Source organism: Nothobranchius furzeri, chromosome 2, assembly GCF_043380555.1.
Source record: "Nothobranchius furzeri strain GRZ-AD chromosome 2, NfurGRZ-RIMD1, whole genome shotgun sequence".
Lineage (NCBI taxonomy): Eukaryota > Metazoa > Chordata > Actinopteri > Cyprinodontiformes > Nothobranchiidae > Nothobranchius > Nothobranchius furzeri.
The window spans coordinates 5,594,201-5,610,609 of record NC_091742.1 but is presented as its reverse complement, the minus strand read 5'-3'; the positions used below and the strand labels follow the sequence as shown (position 1 = coordinate 5,610,609).

Sequence of the window (16,409 nt, the reverse complement as noted above, 5' to 3'; positions counted from 1 at the left end):
ACTAGAAACATGAATGAGTTGATGGTTTAAACTTCTGACTGTTCAGCATCAGGTCTGCTCCACAAATACAAGACAACACACACTGAACAAAAATATAAATGCAACACTTTTGTTTTTACTCCCATTTTTCATGAGAAGGACTTAAAGATCTAAAATTCATTCCAGATACACAATATTACCATTTCTCTCAAACATTGTTCACAAATCAGTCTAAATGTGTGATAGTGAGCACCTGTGATTTGTTGAGATAATCCATCCCACCTCACAGGTGTGCCACATCAAGATGCTGATCTGACATCATGAGTAGTGCACAGGTGTACCTTATACTGCCCACAATAAAAGGCCACCCTGGAATGTGAAGTTTTTTTTACTTTATTGGGGGTCTGGGGACTCAGAACCAGTCAGTATCTGGTGTGACCACCATTTGCCTCATGCAGTGCAACACATCTTCTTCGCATAGAGTTTATCAGACTGTCAATGTTGGTCCACTCCTCTTCAATGGCTGTGCAAAGTTGTTGGATATTAGTGGAAAATGGTACACGCTGTCATATATGTCGGTCAAGCACATCCCAAACACGCTCAATGGGTGACATGTCCGGTGAGTATGCTGGCCATGCAAGAACTGGGACATTTTAAGCTTCCAAGAATTGTGTACAGATCCTTGCGACATGGGGCCATGCATTATCTTGCTGAAACATGAGGTGATGTTCATGGATGTACGGCACAACAATGGGCCTCCGGATCTCATCACGGTATCTCTGTGCATTCAAAATGCCATCAATAAAATGCACCTGTTCTTTGTCCATATCAGATGCGTGCCTAGACCATAACCCACCTCCACCATGGGCCACTCCATCCACAACATTGACATCAGCAAAGCGCTCACCCACACGACGCCACACACGCTGTCGGCCATCTGCCCTGAAAGATGTAAACCGAGATTCATTCGTGAAGAGAACACCTCTCCAACATGCCAGACGCCATCGAATGTGAGCATTTGCCCACTCAAGTCTGTTACGGCAACGAGCTGGAGTCAGGTCAAGACCCCGATGAGGACGACGAGCATGCAGTTGAGCTTCCCTGAGACGGTTTCTGACTGTTTGTGCAGAAATTGTTTGGTTATGCAAACCAATTGTTTCAGCAGCTGTCTGAGTGGCTGGTCTCAGATGATCCTTGAGGTGAACCTGCTGGATGTGGAGGTCCTGGGCTGGTGTGGTTACAAATCGTCTGCGGTTGTGAGGCCGGTTGGCTGTACTGCCATATTCTCTGAAACGCCTTTAGAGACGGCTTATGGAGGAGAAATGAACATTCAATGCACGAGAAACAGATCTGGTTGACATTCCTGCTGTCAGCATGCCAATTGCACTCTCCCTCAATGCTTGTGGCATCTGTGGCATTTTGCTGTGAGACAAATCTGCACATTCCAGGGTGGCCTTTTATTGTGGGCGCTATAAGGTACACTAGTGCACTACTCATGTTGGATCGGCATCTTGATGTGGCACACCTGTGAGGTGGGATGGATTATCTCAGCAAAGCTGAAGTGCTCATTATCACACATTTAGACTGATTTGTGAACAATATTTGAGAGAAATGGTAATATTTTGTATCTGGAATGAATTTTAGATCTTCATGTCCATCTCATGAAAAATGGGAGCAAAAACAAAAGTGTTGCGTTTATATTTTTGTTCAGTGTACAATAAACCCACTTCTTAAAAAAAACGAGTCTTGACCCCTGCCTCCACCGCAGCTTCAGACACATCTCTAAACTTCTGTCCATTTCCAAGATCTTGGAAAAGGTTATTGTTAAAAAGCTCACAGCTGCTCTTGATGAACATAACATCTATGAAGGTTTCCAGTCAGGTTTTGTAGAGCTCATTCTAATGAAACAGATCTTCTTAGGGTCTCTAATGACCTTCTGACCCACAGTGATGCAGATGACTGTTCTGTTCTGGTCCTACTGGACCCTGATTGCAGCCTTTGACACTGTTGACCATCACCTGCTACTGGAGAGGCTGAGAGACTGGGTAGACCTCTCAGGAACTGCTCAGGACTGTTTCTCCTCCTATCTGTCTGAGCGTTCCTTCTCTGTGGCCATCTTCAACTTTAGGTCCTCCGCCACATCCCTCTCTCATGGTGTCCCATAAGGTTCTGTGCTGGGGTCTCTACTCTTCCTCCCCTTTCTGCTTCCTCTTCAACACATCCTGAGCTACTTCAAAGGAATCTCCTACCCTCTTTACGCAGATGACATCCAACTGTTTATCTCCTTTAAGCCCCATGAGATGTCTAAGCTGAAGCTGTTACACACCTGCTTACACTCTATTAAAACCTGGAATCAGAGAGGCTGGTGCTGTTCAGCTGTCATCCAGATGGAGGCGCTGCAGGATAAGTGTAACAGAGTCTTTCTGAAGGTTTTTTTTCTTTTTGGAAAATAATAAAACAGACTCAATCACCTGTAAAGATGTCCTACTGCGTGTCTGTGTGGAGAAAATAGTTTTGTGATGAGAATAAAAGACCGAGTCTCACTGTTTTACTCAGGCTGAACTACAGCATCCATTCTCAGGTGTGATCCCACTACTGAGCGGTACGGGGGCTTTGACCTGCTCCGTCTCCGACCTGGGCCGGTGCACCCCTCCTTGGCCAACATGGTGGTCCCGGGCTCCCCCAGGAGCACCATATTGATACTGAACTTAGTGCGGACACCTGATCAGCATAGTCCACAGCAGCCCAGAACTCCTGAGCTCAAACGATCCTCCAGCCTCAACCTCCCAGTAGCTTGGATTACAGGCACGCGCCACCGCACCCAGTGTGTACCTGAGGACCAGACAGGAGATTTAACTGTTAGATGATGTTACCAAGAGTCACATGAAAAACTGATTACTGATCATCAGTATTTAGTCACTGCTGCTGAGTTTCTTTAAGTATTTTTTTTATCATGTAGTAAATAAAAAACATACACACAGCCTGAAAAACCTTTAGTTATATAGAAAAATTAGGACATTTTTGGACTTAATCTACGTTTAGAAAGTTAAGATGAATCTACACATCACCAGCTGAGCAGTTTGTTTTGATTGCATTTTTGTTTAGATGTTAAAGTATTGAGCTTAATGTTCCTCCTCCGAAGACTCACAGGTGATTTAAATGTTACCTGATGAGACATCAGTTTTTCATGTGACTCTTGGTGAAATAATCTAACAGTTCAATCTCCTGTCTGCTCCTCAGGTCCACACCGGGTGCGGTTGCGCGTGCCTGTAATCCAAGCTACTGGGAGGTTGAGGCTGGAGGATCGTTTGAGCTCAGGAGTTCTGCGCTGCTGTGGACTATGCTGATCAGGTGTCCGCACTAAGTTCGGTATCGATATGGTGCTCCTGGGGGAGCCTGGGACCACCAGGTTGACCAAGGAGGGGTGCACCGGCCCAGGTCGGAGACGGAGCAGGTCAAAACCCCCGTACCGCTCAGTAGTGGGATCACACCTGAGAATAGATGCTGCAGTTCAGCCTGAGTAAAACAGAGACTCAGTCTTTTATTCTCATCAGGATAAAATCACAACACAAACTCAAAATGTAATTTTTTTTACTCAACACAGCAGCTTCTTTACGTTTACTTCTACCTTTTGCCATGAGTACTACAGCACCTCCATCTGGACAAAAGCTGAACTACACCAGCTTCTCTGAATCTTGCTGCACATGGACACAAACTACTACTAGAAACATGAATGAGTTGATGGTTTAAACTTCTGACTGTTCAGCATCAGGTCTGCTCCACAAATACAAGACAACACACACTGAAAAAAAATATAAATGCAACACTTTTGTTTTTACTCCCATTTTTCATGAGAAGGACTTAAAGATCTAAAATTCATTCCAGATACACAATATTACCATTTCTCTCAAACATTGTTCACAAATCAGTCTAAATGTGTGATAGTGAGCACATGTGCTTTGTTGAGATAATCCATCCCACCTCACAGGTGTGCCACATCAAGATGCTGATCTGACATCATGAGTAGTGCACAGGTGTACCTTATACTGCCCACAATAAAAGGCCACCCTGGAATGTGAAGTTTTTTTTACTTTATTGGGGGTCTGGGGACTCAGAACCAGTCAGTATCTGGTGTGACCACCATTTGCCTCATGCAGTGCAACACATCTTCTTCGCATAGAGTTTATCAGACTGTCAATGTTGGTCCACTCCTCTTCAATGGCTGTGCAAAGTTGTTGGATATTAGTGGAAAATGGTACACGCTGTCGTATATGTCGGTCAAGCACATCCCAAACACGCTCAACGGGTGACATGTCCGGTGAGTATGCTGGCCATGCAAGAACTGGGACATTTTAAGCTTCCATAAATTTTGTACAGATCCTTGTGTCATGGGGCCGTGCATTATCTTGCTGAAACATGAGGTGATGTTCATGGATGTACGGCACAACAATGGGCCTCCGGATCTCATCACGGTATCTCTGTGCATTCAAAATGCCATCAATAAAATGCACCTGTTCTTTGTCCATATCAGATGCGTGCCTAGACCATAACCCCACCTCCACCATGGGCCACTCCATCCACAACATTGACATCAGCAAAGCGCTCACCCACACGACGCCACACACGCTGTCGGCCATCTGCCCTGAAAGATGTAAACCGAGATTAATTCCTGAAGAGAACACCTCTCCAACATGCCAGACGCCATCGAATGTGAGCATTTGCCCACTCAAGTCTGTTACGGCGACGAGCTGGAGTCAGGTCAAGACCCCGATGAGGACGACGAGCATGCAGTTGAGCTTCCCTGAGACGGTTTCTGACTGTTTGTGCAGAAATTGTTTGGTTATGCAAACCAATTGTTTCAGCAGCTGTCTGAGTGGCTGGTCTCAGATGATCTTTGAGGTGAACCTGCTGGATGTGGAGGTCCTGGGCTGGTGTGGTTACAAATCGTCTGCGGTTGTGAGGCCGGTTGGCTGTACTGCCATATTCTCTGAAACGCCTTTAGAGACGGCTTATGGAGGAGAAATGAACATTCAATGCACGAGAAACAGATCTGGTTGACATTCCTGCTGTCAGCATGCCAATTGCACTCTCCCTCAATGCTTGTGGCATCTGTGGCATTTTGCTGTGAGACAAATCTGCACATTCCAGGGTGGCCTTTTATTGTGGGCGCTATAAGATACACTAGTGCACTACTCATGTTGGATCGGCATCTTGATGTGGCACACCTGTGAGGTGGGATGGATTATCTCAGCAAAGCTGAAGTGCTCATTATCACACATTTAGACTGATTTGTGAACAATATTTGAGATAAATGGTAATATTGTGTATCTGGAATGAATTTTAGATCTTCATGTCCATCTCATGAAAAATGGGAGCAAAAACAAAAGTGTTGCGTTTATATTTTTGTTCAGTGTACAATAAACCCACTTCTTCAAAAAAAACGAGTCTTGACCCCTGCCTCCACCGCAGCTTCAGACACATCTCTAAACTTCTGTCCATCTCCAAGATCTTGGAAAAGGTTATTGTTAAAAAGCTCACAGCTGCTCTTGATGAACATAACATCTATGAAGGTTTCCAGTCAGGTTTTGTAGAGCTCATTCTAATGAAACAGATCTTCTTAGGGTCTCTAATGACCTTCTGACCCACAGTGATGCAGATGACTGTTCTGTTCTGGTCCTACTGGACCCTGATTGCAGCCTTTGACACTGTTGACCATCACCTGCTACTGGAGAGGCTGAGAGACTGGGTAGACCTCTCAGGAACTGCTCAGGACTGTTTCTCTATGGTGTCAGGTTTCCGCCAAAACCCGTGCAAGCGTAGCCAAAACCCGTGCACGCGTATTGTGCACATCGCGCGTGCGAACGGGACTCGCGCGTGGAGGTTAGAACCTCATGAGTGAAAATATACATGGCGAGGAGGTCATTTGTACACTGAGAGGGAGCAAACTGTGTCTGTGAGCGCACAAGGATGTGCACAAGTGACAAACCTCGTTGGCCAACGAGCACACTGCAGAGGAAAACATGCGCGCGGCAGCCTCACTGCGCGCTCGGTGCGGCAGCCTCACTGCACGTGTGGCAGCCTTTCTGCGCGCTCGGTTTCTGATTCTGCTCGCTCGGCTGTTGGGAGTTTTGGCACTCTGGAGGCGTGGAAGAATTAAAGTGCCAGAAACTGAGCAGTTGAACTTTCAATTTGAGAGCAGAATTTCATATCAAGAGACCATCTTTTTAATTTCAGAATACTATTTTATATTATTGCTCTCAAAACTTGTAATGCTTGCGCTCAAAATGTCTGCTCTCTTTCAAATTCACTCTGTTCTCCTTCAAATCTTTGTTTTTGCGCTCAGATTTAACCTTCTTACACTGGTATTGTCTTCTCATGTGACAACTTTTTCTCTACACGGATCAAAACTCCTCCCACAAGTCTGTCCCCTGCTCTCACGGATCTTGTCTGCTCTCGCTCAAAACTTAGAAGTACAATCTCCTAGCAACCGCTCAGCCAATAGAAAGACTTGTGGGAGTGGGCGGGAACAAACCTCTTTGGGGTGCGCTCGTTTTGCGCTCTGTGGATTTTCCTGTGTGGCTGCCGCATCTGCGCACTAACAGCCTGGCTAATACCCGCTCTGATCTGGAGCGAGAGTTTCACCTGCACCAGCAAAATGGACCAGAACCAACAAGACGCTCAAGTAAGTTATTTTTCAAGGCTACTAGCTGCAGTTTATTCCATAAAATTGTTTTGTTATGCTACTTTTTACGACTCCTCGCATTTAATATTGCAACAGGGGCACATAGCTAGGTGGATTAGGTTATTCACTATAGCTACAACTTTCATAAAATGGCCTCAGCAGATTTGAGTTTTACCCTAACATATCACTCGTCCCCAATGCTAGCTCTGGACCTAGTGTAGATGTTTTTTGTTTAGTATTCCCACCTTTGTTTTTAATAGTTAGCTCTTTGGACATTACAGTAGTTATTCGTTAGCGTTTACTCCATGAACATTGTTTCCTCATCTAACTGCTAACTATCAAAATGTGTTTCATCCATCGACATAAATATATCCCAATGTTTTTCTCGCGCTGTAATGAACAAGATGGGTCATCAAAGTAAGAGAATGTTATTAAAAAGTGGAACTCATTATAATTGAACGATGGAAAATTTTGACCAAAGCCGTAGGAGAAAACCGTTTTTGATAGGGAAACACATTTTGACACAACACCTGCCCTGACTGGCGCGTCAGCTAGCTTTCAATCTGTTTGTATGTTTCTGAAAATATTAATGCTATGTTAAGTGAGTGTAATCCAGTAGTAATTTCCCCAACAAAATAACAATTTCTATTTTTGCTCAATTCCTGCCTCCTTCCATTTCATTTTGCACTTGCATTATTTCTTTTTGTAATCCTGTCAAACCTAGCCGCTGGTCTTTAAACATAATGAGCCTAACTTACTAATACTGAGTCTGGGGTTACATAAGCAGTAACAAAACAAAAACAGTTTCTGTTTCTAAGTCTCAGCAATGAGTAAGGTTGTATTTCTGGTGTAAGCGAACTAACATTTGTTTTCTGTGAAATGCGCGAAATGTTGTATTACACAGTCTGTGGTACCATGATGCAGCACAATTCACTGTTGCATGTTAAACCACAGAAGATGTAGAGGAAAATGAATGTAATGGCTGAGGTGGAGGACCTGTAATGACACCAGAAAATAAGAAAATGTGTAAAAGCTTTATTAAAAGTTTAGTCCTGAAATTCTCATGGTAATCCAGGGAAGCAGGTTGGTGCATGGTCAGGGAACAGGCGTGGGTCAGGGCCAGATAAACAGCAGGTTCCATCCCAGCTCCAACCAGAGAGTGCTGCTGTTGTGTCCTTGGGCAAGACACTTAACCAACTTTGCCTGCTGTTGGTGGTCGGAGGGACCGGTGGTGCCAGTGTTCAGCAGGCCCGCCTCTGTCAGTGTGCCCCAGGGCAGCTGTAGCTACTATCTGGCTTATCACCACTGTAAGCATGTGAAAAGGGTGTGGCTGTTGTGTAAAGTGCTTTGTAGGCCTTGGACTTGATAAATTTCAATAAATGTGCAAGCCAATTACAATTTTTTCAATTTGTAGGTGTTTCCCATTTGCTGTATAACCAAATACAACTTTTTCTGTGTTTTTTGTTTTATTTCTTTAGACTGGTTCCATCCGAGAAGTTACGAGAAACCTTATGGATTTACTGAATGCTCATCTACAAGCAGAGGGCCCGCAACAAACACCAACTGTGCCACAGCGCACAACACCAGCGACAACACCTTAACAGACTATCCCTCGGTCTACAGTTCATCAAGAAATGTCAAGGTAAGTTAAGTGTAGAAATGTAAATATTTGACATCTGCATTGGTCTATTCAGTGGTTTGAAATTAAATTATTCCAATGATGCTTTATTATTCATCTTAGAAAGAGGCTTTCTGCAATTGACTGTATTTTTTTTTTTTACATAGTGAAATTAAATTCTGAAATAATGTAAGCAGTGTAGTATAGGCTACAGCTAGGGCTGGGCAATATATAGATATTTTAAAATTATAAATATAATTTTAAACGAGAAACAAGATGACTTTGTATTGATATAACTAGTCAAGCCACATAAGCTAGCAACTAGCTTGCTCCGTCTGTAAGCGGTCATTTCATGTATTCTCACAAATCTGCTCAATCAGAAAACCTCTGGGTCAATGTTCTGCCCTAAACTTTGCATTTGGCTTCATGGTTTTTAATTATTTGGGGATATTCGTTCATGTTTCATCAAGCCTGTTCACCGTGGTTACCAACGGAGTTCTGTTTACCCCTCCCTCCCTCGTGTAATTGGGAAACCACTACAGAGAGCCGGAGTGGCCAAATTACCTCAAACATGTTGTAATGGCTTCAACTGTAAACGTTAGGGTTAACATTTAATTTTGAAGGTGAGTTCAGCGCTAAAAGTTTTTCTGGTTCCGTTTTTTGATGCTTTGCTATGGTCGGGGCTCAGCCACGTGAGTTCGGAATAGAACGGGTGGTTTCTTGTTCACATGTGATTCCCAGGGCTTCTCAGGAATGCGGAAATCCCCGAGCATGTGGGCGGCGGTAAAGACGCGCGGAAGAAGTCTGCGGTGTCCGCCTATGCTAAACAATAATTCCTCATCAAACCGCTGCACCAACACACACTGCGCTTCTCTAATAATCTGCTCTCCTCTAATCCTTCCTACTTCAGCGCTGTAGTGTCCTCCGCTGCAGACGTGTCCTTATAACCGCTGCTACACACACACACACTGCTGTCCTCCTCTGCTGCGGAGCGGGAGACAGCAGCTCAGTGCTTCATGTGGGCTAAACAGCAACCAGGATGAAAAGTAATCGCATATGCGGAAACCCCCCGGTGTTTGATCCAACTCCCCAATAGGAGGCGGTAGGTGTGAGTTTCAGCTGCCAATCAGTCCATAGTGTCTGCTCGGCACCAGTCGGACCTCCGAGGGAAGTAGTCTGGAAAAAAAAGTCTCCTTAGAACGAAATACACACATGTGAGCCATATGCGAACAAAACATTTGGTTCCGAACGCATCCATGCCGACCCAGATGTGAAAGCGGCTTAAGTGAGGGAAAATACTAACATGGGACGACTGTGAGAATAAGGAGTAAAATAGTTTAGTTTTAAAAATAGTTTCCAGCTCAAAACACGAGACTTGACAGGTGTGATCCTGGAATTGTGGATGAAGTCTGTCAGTGAAGCTCTTGGGATCACAGCTCCACCTCTCAGTTCAGACTCCACAGAGCTCCTAGTGTGTGAGTTCTTGTTCTCTTCTGTACTTTTAACGTTAACGCAGGAGAGTGTTTGCTGTTGTATTTCAGTTATAATGTGAACAACCACACAAAACATTAAATTTACTCAAAAATTCTGAATGGATTTTTAAGACCTGCCGTGTGAACGTAGCCTTAAGCCTGATTCATGCTTCTCCGTCTGCGTCAGTGCGGAGACACGCGACGTCCTTGCGTGCCTGCCGGAGACTTCCGCAAGGACGGACGGAGTAAAGCTCTCTTTTCTAAACAGCCGTCAGTCGAGACAGACAACGCAAGCTTGTGATTGGTCAGGATGCCGCTGTTGTTTACAGCGCCGCCATTGCACCCTCAAAAACATAAAGAGAGCCGAGGATAACAAGCAGCAGACACGGAGCAGCTTGAAGAATACCTTGCGAAAAAACTCTAAAAACATGAACTTTTAGTTCCCCCGTGACTGGAGGAGAGAGAAGATGCGCAGCAAGCGTTTTATTTGTGGACGGAAATGACAGGAAACGTGGGTTTAGAGGTGGCGAGCGCATGAAGAGGTGGAGGAGAATGAGAGACAAATATGTCCGTGTTAAAAGTCTCTTATATACACAAAAAATACAATATAAACACATTATCTTGGACCGATACATGACAGGATACCACAGAACAGCGCTACGCCCTCTGTTGTCCTGCCGAGGAATTGCTTTGCAACACTCTCCAGGAGACGGAGAAGTATGAGAGCAAAACACTTCCGTCAATCCGTGCGTGTCTGTCCCTTGCGGAGCTGACGGAGAAGCATGAACCAGGCTTTAGACAGCATGTTTCTCTGTACATAAGCCGTACCATAGACATCATTGGCTGCTGGAGAGTAACTGCTTCACCGCCATATTGAGTAGGTTTCTAACTCCAAAACCCAATTTGAATCCAGTCATTGGAGCAACTATGCCTGTTTTTGTGCAGCTCACAGTTCCAACAACCAGCAGTTACATCTGCCTGTAAGCTTTGTTTGTTAATAAAGTTATATAAAAATAAAAAAAACTGTTACGTCACGATCTCCTTGCTTTCTACAGGAAGTTTAAAAAATTATTTCAATAAAGATTGAAACACAAACCTGAAGCTAAATGAGGAGCTCTATGAACATACTGAACGCCGCTTTAAAAGATACTGAATGTGAAATATGGCATTTCTCTACTGCTGACTGATGAAAGGGAGTCCGATGTGCCTGTTGTCATTTTGCAGGAGGTTGAACGATCTGACAAGGTAGTTAGCCCGTAAAAAAATTGTGCTGCAACACTCCCAGTGCTTTTTTTGGTGGCCTTTACGGCTATTCATTGGTAGGCTCATCACGGAACACAAAAATGTAGCTTGTTTGTTATGATTTAGGTACGTACTGCCCCCTAGTGGCAGAAAACTACAGACTGTCGCTTAAAGAAATAGCATAAAATGGCCAGGGATGCAATTCAATATATATTCTCTTCTACGGTTTTAACATTTTGAAATAATTATCTATCGATCGATTAGATTTTTTTAAATTAATATGCTTTTATTCATCAACCAGCCCTAAAACCTACTAAAGGTTAAACATTTTAAATTGCAAACTGTACTTAATTACGGTGATGCAAGTAAATGACAATTACACCCCTGCAAAATAGTAAAAGTTCTAAATCAAAACCATTTTGAATTTTTGTTATTCTTGTCCCTGCTATTTGTAATTTTTTTAATCTAATTTTGACATATAGTAATCCTGCACAACAATGTGATAATTTGGTTTCTATTAAAATTTAGGAAATTTTGCTTATTTGTTGACAAATTGCAGCTCAATATAGAAACATCATCATTGTTCTCTTGTTGTAATGTCAGGATTTCCAAGAGCCAGACATCGACTGGGATGTTGCTGCAGAGTACAGCCCAGATGTGGACGGTGCTGCTGTGGTCCCGGAGTTCGACAGTCCCCTCACTGAAGAGCAGCATGCTGAACTGCATCCATGCTTTCGTTCTTTTTTAAACACAGAAACAGTTTTGTTTACCTGTTAGTAGCTACAGTTTCGCCGACGGCTGCCGGCTTCTTCAGGCTGACGCTGTTGGTGGCGCGTCACTTCCTTCTCCGTTTATCTGCGGGCAGTTGTCTCTGCTGCCCGCAGATAAACGGAGAAGGAAGTGACGCGCCACCAACAGCGTCAGCCTGAAGAAGCCGGCAGCCGTCGGCGAAACTGTAGCTACTAACAGGTAAACAAAACTGTTTCTGTGTTTAAAAAAGAACGAAAGCATGGATTTAGAAAGACACAGCAAGAACACACCTAAGATGCTGAACTGCAGTTGCTACTGGCACAAAATTGGGAGCGTTCAAACACTAAGGAACTTTTATCTATTGTGCAGAGAATATGTTAATGCTGCTTTGTCAGATTAATGTGTACTTGAAATAAAAAATCAAGAGATCAGTTCCAGTGCTTTTATTAATGTTACAAAAGAAATACATAACATGTATTTGAAATGGCAATAAGCCTAACTTTATGGATTCATGTAACAATGTCGCTTTCTAGCTCCAAAACATTACATTATTTAACAAAACCATTTGTCTTTTTGGATTCAAAGTTAAATTTGAACCATTATACAGTAACCTGAACCCAGAACAGTGGCCATCTTGTTTTCACTTAATGTCTGCTAAAATCAAATCTATCACAGACTGCCTGAGTAAGCTGACTTTCAAAGTCAGTGTATGTAGTAACGTGCCATGTAGGTAAGGTGATTAAGTGTGGTCCATACCGGGTGGTACTGTCGTGATCAACATTTAGTTATCTTGTAAAATTCTCTTTCTGTGTCTGTTAGTGGCAAATGTGCCTGGCCTGAAACCCACTGAAAAAAATCCTTGCACTGACAACTGCTTTGCTCCACAGCCATCTGATGGGCTCCCATCTTGGTCATCTGTTCCTGAAGGATGAAAAAAAAATCAGTGTGTCACTAACATGATTGAGGTACTGATTACCTCTCTGTAATTAAGGTGTAATGGCTAAATCAGTTTCAAAACAAATATATTTATAATTTATTTTTAAATTTTTTTTATTTGATGGGGGATTGAGTGAAACACAATGGTCTCTCTCACACTTCAAAATTTTCTCAATCAATCAATTTTTATTTATGTAACACCTTCCACTGCCTTTGCAGGAGCCCAAGGCGCTGAACATAACAATTTTAAAAAGAGCTAAGCATTATGAGCAGTAAAAGTGGAATAATCCTGCATGGTTCTGTGGCTACCTCCTTCTTCCAGGTTTTGCAAGAGGTCCTGCAAAAAGTTGATCATGTCCACTTCCTTTGTGTCTTACTGATCCATTGTCACTGTACTGAGGAGCCAGTGCCTCCACAACGAAGTCTGCATCCACCTACAAAAGACGTTTTTAAAAATACTGTGAATTAAAAAGATAAAACTGTTAGGGCTGCTTCTGCTTATCCTGCAGAGCTAAATTAATATAAGAAAATGAAGATGTATACCACTAAAAAATATGTAAAACTTCATTGCCATGATATTAGAATAAAAAATACATCTGATAGCTTCCTTAAAGAAAACTTAAAATTGCTGTCTGTAAAAAAAATGATAGCTGTAAAAAATAAATTGGGGCAAACATTGTTAAACAAACAGATTATTGTACTTGTGAATCGATTTGATTCTTAGTATTTTTATAAGAATCGATTAGAACTGTTGATGGAACAAAAACAGCTTCAGCTTCTCTGCATTTCCTATATGTTTTTGTAATGGACATATTTTTTTTGCAGAGGCCTAAAGAATTTGTACTTACCTGTTTAAGGTTCCCAGGAAGAAAGAGGGGCTGAAGTGCCTGGTGGTGTTGTGGCAACAGCTCATCCAAACCCTAGATGGCCAGTCCTTCTCTAAGCTGACTTAGCATCGGTATGAGTCTCATCACCGAATGCAAACTGATGGCCCTAGTAAAAAGAATAATGAACTTGTAATAACTCAATTTTCAAAAATTGCATGACTTGTTTAATGCTACATTAACATAGCCTACTCAATGATGGCCCTTTTGCAATTGCTGTGAATTGACCAGTGTAGCCACATGCTACAATGGCATCAGAAAGGTCTGTCAGTGCGTCTTCTTCGGCACGTTCGACCTTCAATCAGAAACACTTGTTAGTACAATTTACAGAAAATAAATTATTCTGTTTAATTTACCTCCTGAATCAGGTTCTGGATTGCCGTATCATTCACCTCTGGCGCATCTTCATTTGTTATTTGTCCATGACGCAAGAAATGGTAAGACCAAGTAGAAAAGAAATTCGGTGCTGGTCCTGCTTGAACCAAGCTGGTGGCAATGATCTCCCCACAGATCCTGAACACAAAACAAGCCAAGTTACACTGCAGAGCAGCATCATACTGCACATACCTGTATCTGTTTTCCTGGTAGTAAGAGATACTATATTTGGGGTTTTGCCTTTGCATGAAACTCCTTCAAATAAGTTCAACTCAAGGCCTCGCATCATTTCTATTGGGAAAAAAGAAATGACAGTTTGCCATTTTCAACTATATTCAAAGTTGGTATGTTGACATTAGCAAGGAATACATACCAGTTAGGAACTCTCGGCGTAGTGCTCCTTCATCAATGTCGTGTTCTCCAATAAAGGAAACAATTAGCTGGTTTTTGGGGGAAGCCTGCTTCTGTCTGGCCCGCTGTTTCAGACCTTTCTGGTAAAGGTCGTCCCTTGTCACATTATGTTAAAGGTTTTAGTGTTGTCAACTCTTTCTTGTAGGAACTTCAGGATGTCTGATAAGCTATTGACAACAACATTGTGTTTATTATTATTTATTTTAAAACCTACACATTAACACAAATGTTTGTAAAAATTCTAACCAGATTAAGTGCTTGGAAGAGTCATCCACATCCAGTATGATGCTGTTCAGATGTGGAAACAAAAAAAAAAAAGATTAAACTCTCATAACATATTGTGTACAACGTGCATGGGTAAAAACATGCACCTGTCCTCTTCCTCCTTCACCACAAAAGCTGGCATGCAGTTGTATAGACTCCTGAGTAAATTCTTATCACACAATGGACAGGAAACCTATTAAAGACATTTTTTTAAATCAGTGACCAACAATCATTGTTAAGTAAACAATAATGATTAACATGAAATGTAATTAAAATATTCTGTATATTGCTAACGTGCATGTTTGAAGTTTGATTTAAAGGGATATTCCACCCTAAGTGAAAATTTGTCTACTGTCTAAATTGGCTCCTGCAAATGTGTTACTTCTTACTTTTCATTTGCAGTCAACATGTTTATTGAGCTCAACAGGAATAACTGGTATCATAATTTAGTAATTTTACAGTTTTGCACACAAAATGCTACTACCTCCCATTAAGTTACATGGTTTATTCTCATCTAAAGCAGACAGACTGCTGGCAGATAAGAATTACTGCGCTGGTTAAAACAATCCTTTTTCATTCACTTATCCAACTCTGGGGAATACGGCACTAGAAAACATTTTTGGATCTTTCCCTGACACATATCTAGCCCCTCATAACTCGATCCCCAGTTCCTGGATAAAACACCGGACATTTTATTCCATGTAGGACCCTAATCCACCTAGCTATGTGCCCCTGTTGCAATATTAAATGTGAGGAGTCGTAAAAAGTAGCATAACAAAACAATTTTATGGAATAAACTGCAGCTAGTAGCCTTGAAAAATAACTTACTTGAGCGTCTTGTTGGTTCTGGTCCATTTTGCTGGTGCAGGTGAAACTCTCGCTCCAGATCAGAGCGGGTATTAGCCAGGCTGTTAGTGCGCAGATGCGGCAGCCACACAGGAAAATCCACAGAGCGCAAAACGAGCGCACCCCAAAGAGGTTTGTTCCCGCCCAGTCCCACAAGTCTTTCTATTGGCTGAGCGGTTGCTAGGAGATTGTACTTCTAAGTTTTGAGCGAGAGCAGACAAGATCCGTGAGAGCAGGGGACAGACTTGTGGGAGGAGTTTTGATCCGTGTAGAGAAAAAGTTGTCACATGAGAAGACAATACCAGTGTAAGAAGGTTAAATCTGAGCGCAAAAACAAAGATTTGAAGGAGAACAGAGTGAATTTGAAAGAGAGCAGACATTTTGAGCGCAAGCATTACAAGTTTTGAGAGCAATAATATAAAATAGTATTCTGAAATTAAAAAGATGGTCTCTTGATATGAAATTCTGCTCTCAAATTGAAAGTTCAACTGCTCAGTTTCTGGCACTTTAATTCTTCCACGCCTCCAGAGTGCCAAAACTCCCAACAGCCGAGCGAGCAGAATCAGAAACCGAGCGCGCAGAAAGGCTGCCACACGTGCAGTGAGGCTGCCGCACCGAGCGCGCAGTGAGGCTGCCGCGCGCATGTTTTCCTCTGCCGTGTGCTCGTTGGCCAACGAGGTTTGTCACTTGTGCACATCCTTGTGCGCTCACAGACACAGTTTGCTCCCTCTCAGTGTACAAATGACCTCCTCGCCATGTATATTTTCACTCATGAGGTTCTAACCTCCACGCGCGAGTCCCGTTCGCACGCGCGATGTGCACAATACGCGTGCACGGGTTTTGGCTACGCTTGCACGGGTTTTGGCGGAAACCTGACACCATATTTCTCCTCCTATCTGTCTGAGCGTTCCTTCTCTGTGGCCATCTTCAAGTTTAGGTCCTCCGCCACA

The 16,409-nt window shown here is 42.8% G+C and overlaps 2 long non-coding RNA genes across 3 annotated transcripts; one reads left to right on the top strand and one right to left on the bottom strand.

Annotated features, from left to right (window-relative positions):
• The first annotated feature begins 6,503 nt into the window (after positions 1-6,503).
• On the top strand, positions 6,504-11,823 carry LOC129165093 (uncharacterized). Its single transcript, XR_011516010.1, has 3 exons — positions 6,504-6,661; positions 8,140-8,303; positions 11,597-11,823. It is a non-coding gene; the product is annotated as an uncharacterized lncRNA (long non-coding RNA).
• Positions 11,824-12,445: 622 nt separating this feature from the next.
• On the bottom strand, positions 12,446-14,514 carry LOC139062466 (uncharacterized). 2 transcript variants are annotated; one of them, XR_011516008.1, is made up of 7 exons: positions 14,312-14,514; positions 14,179-14,229; positions 13,956-14,076; positions 13,756-13,858; positions 13,528-13,672; positions 12,989-13,113; positions 12,446-12,664 (listed from the first exon to the last, which is right to left on the bottom strand). It is a non-coding gene; the product is annotated as an uncharacterized lncRNA (long non-coding RNA). The 2 variants fall into 2 exon arrangements; XR_011516009.1 differs by lacking the exons at positions 14,179-14,229; positions 14,312-14,514 and having other exon boundaries at positions 13,920-14,041.
• Between the last annotated feature and the right edge of the window lie 1,895 nt (positions 14,515-16,409).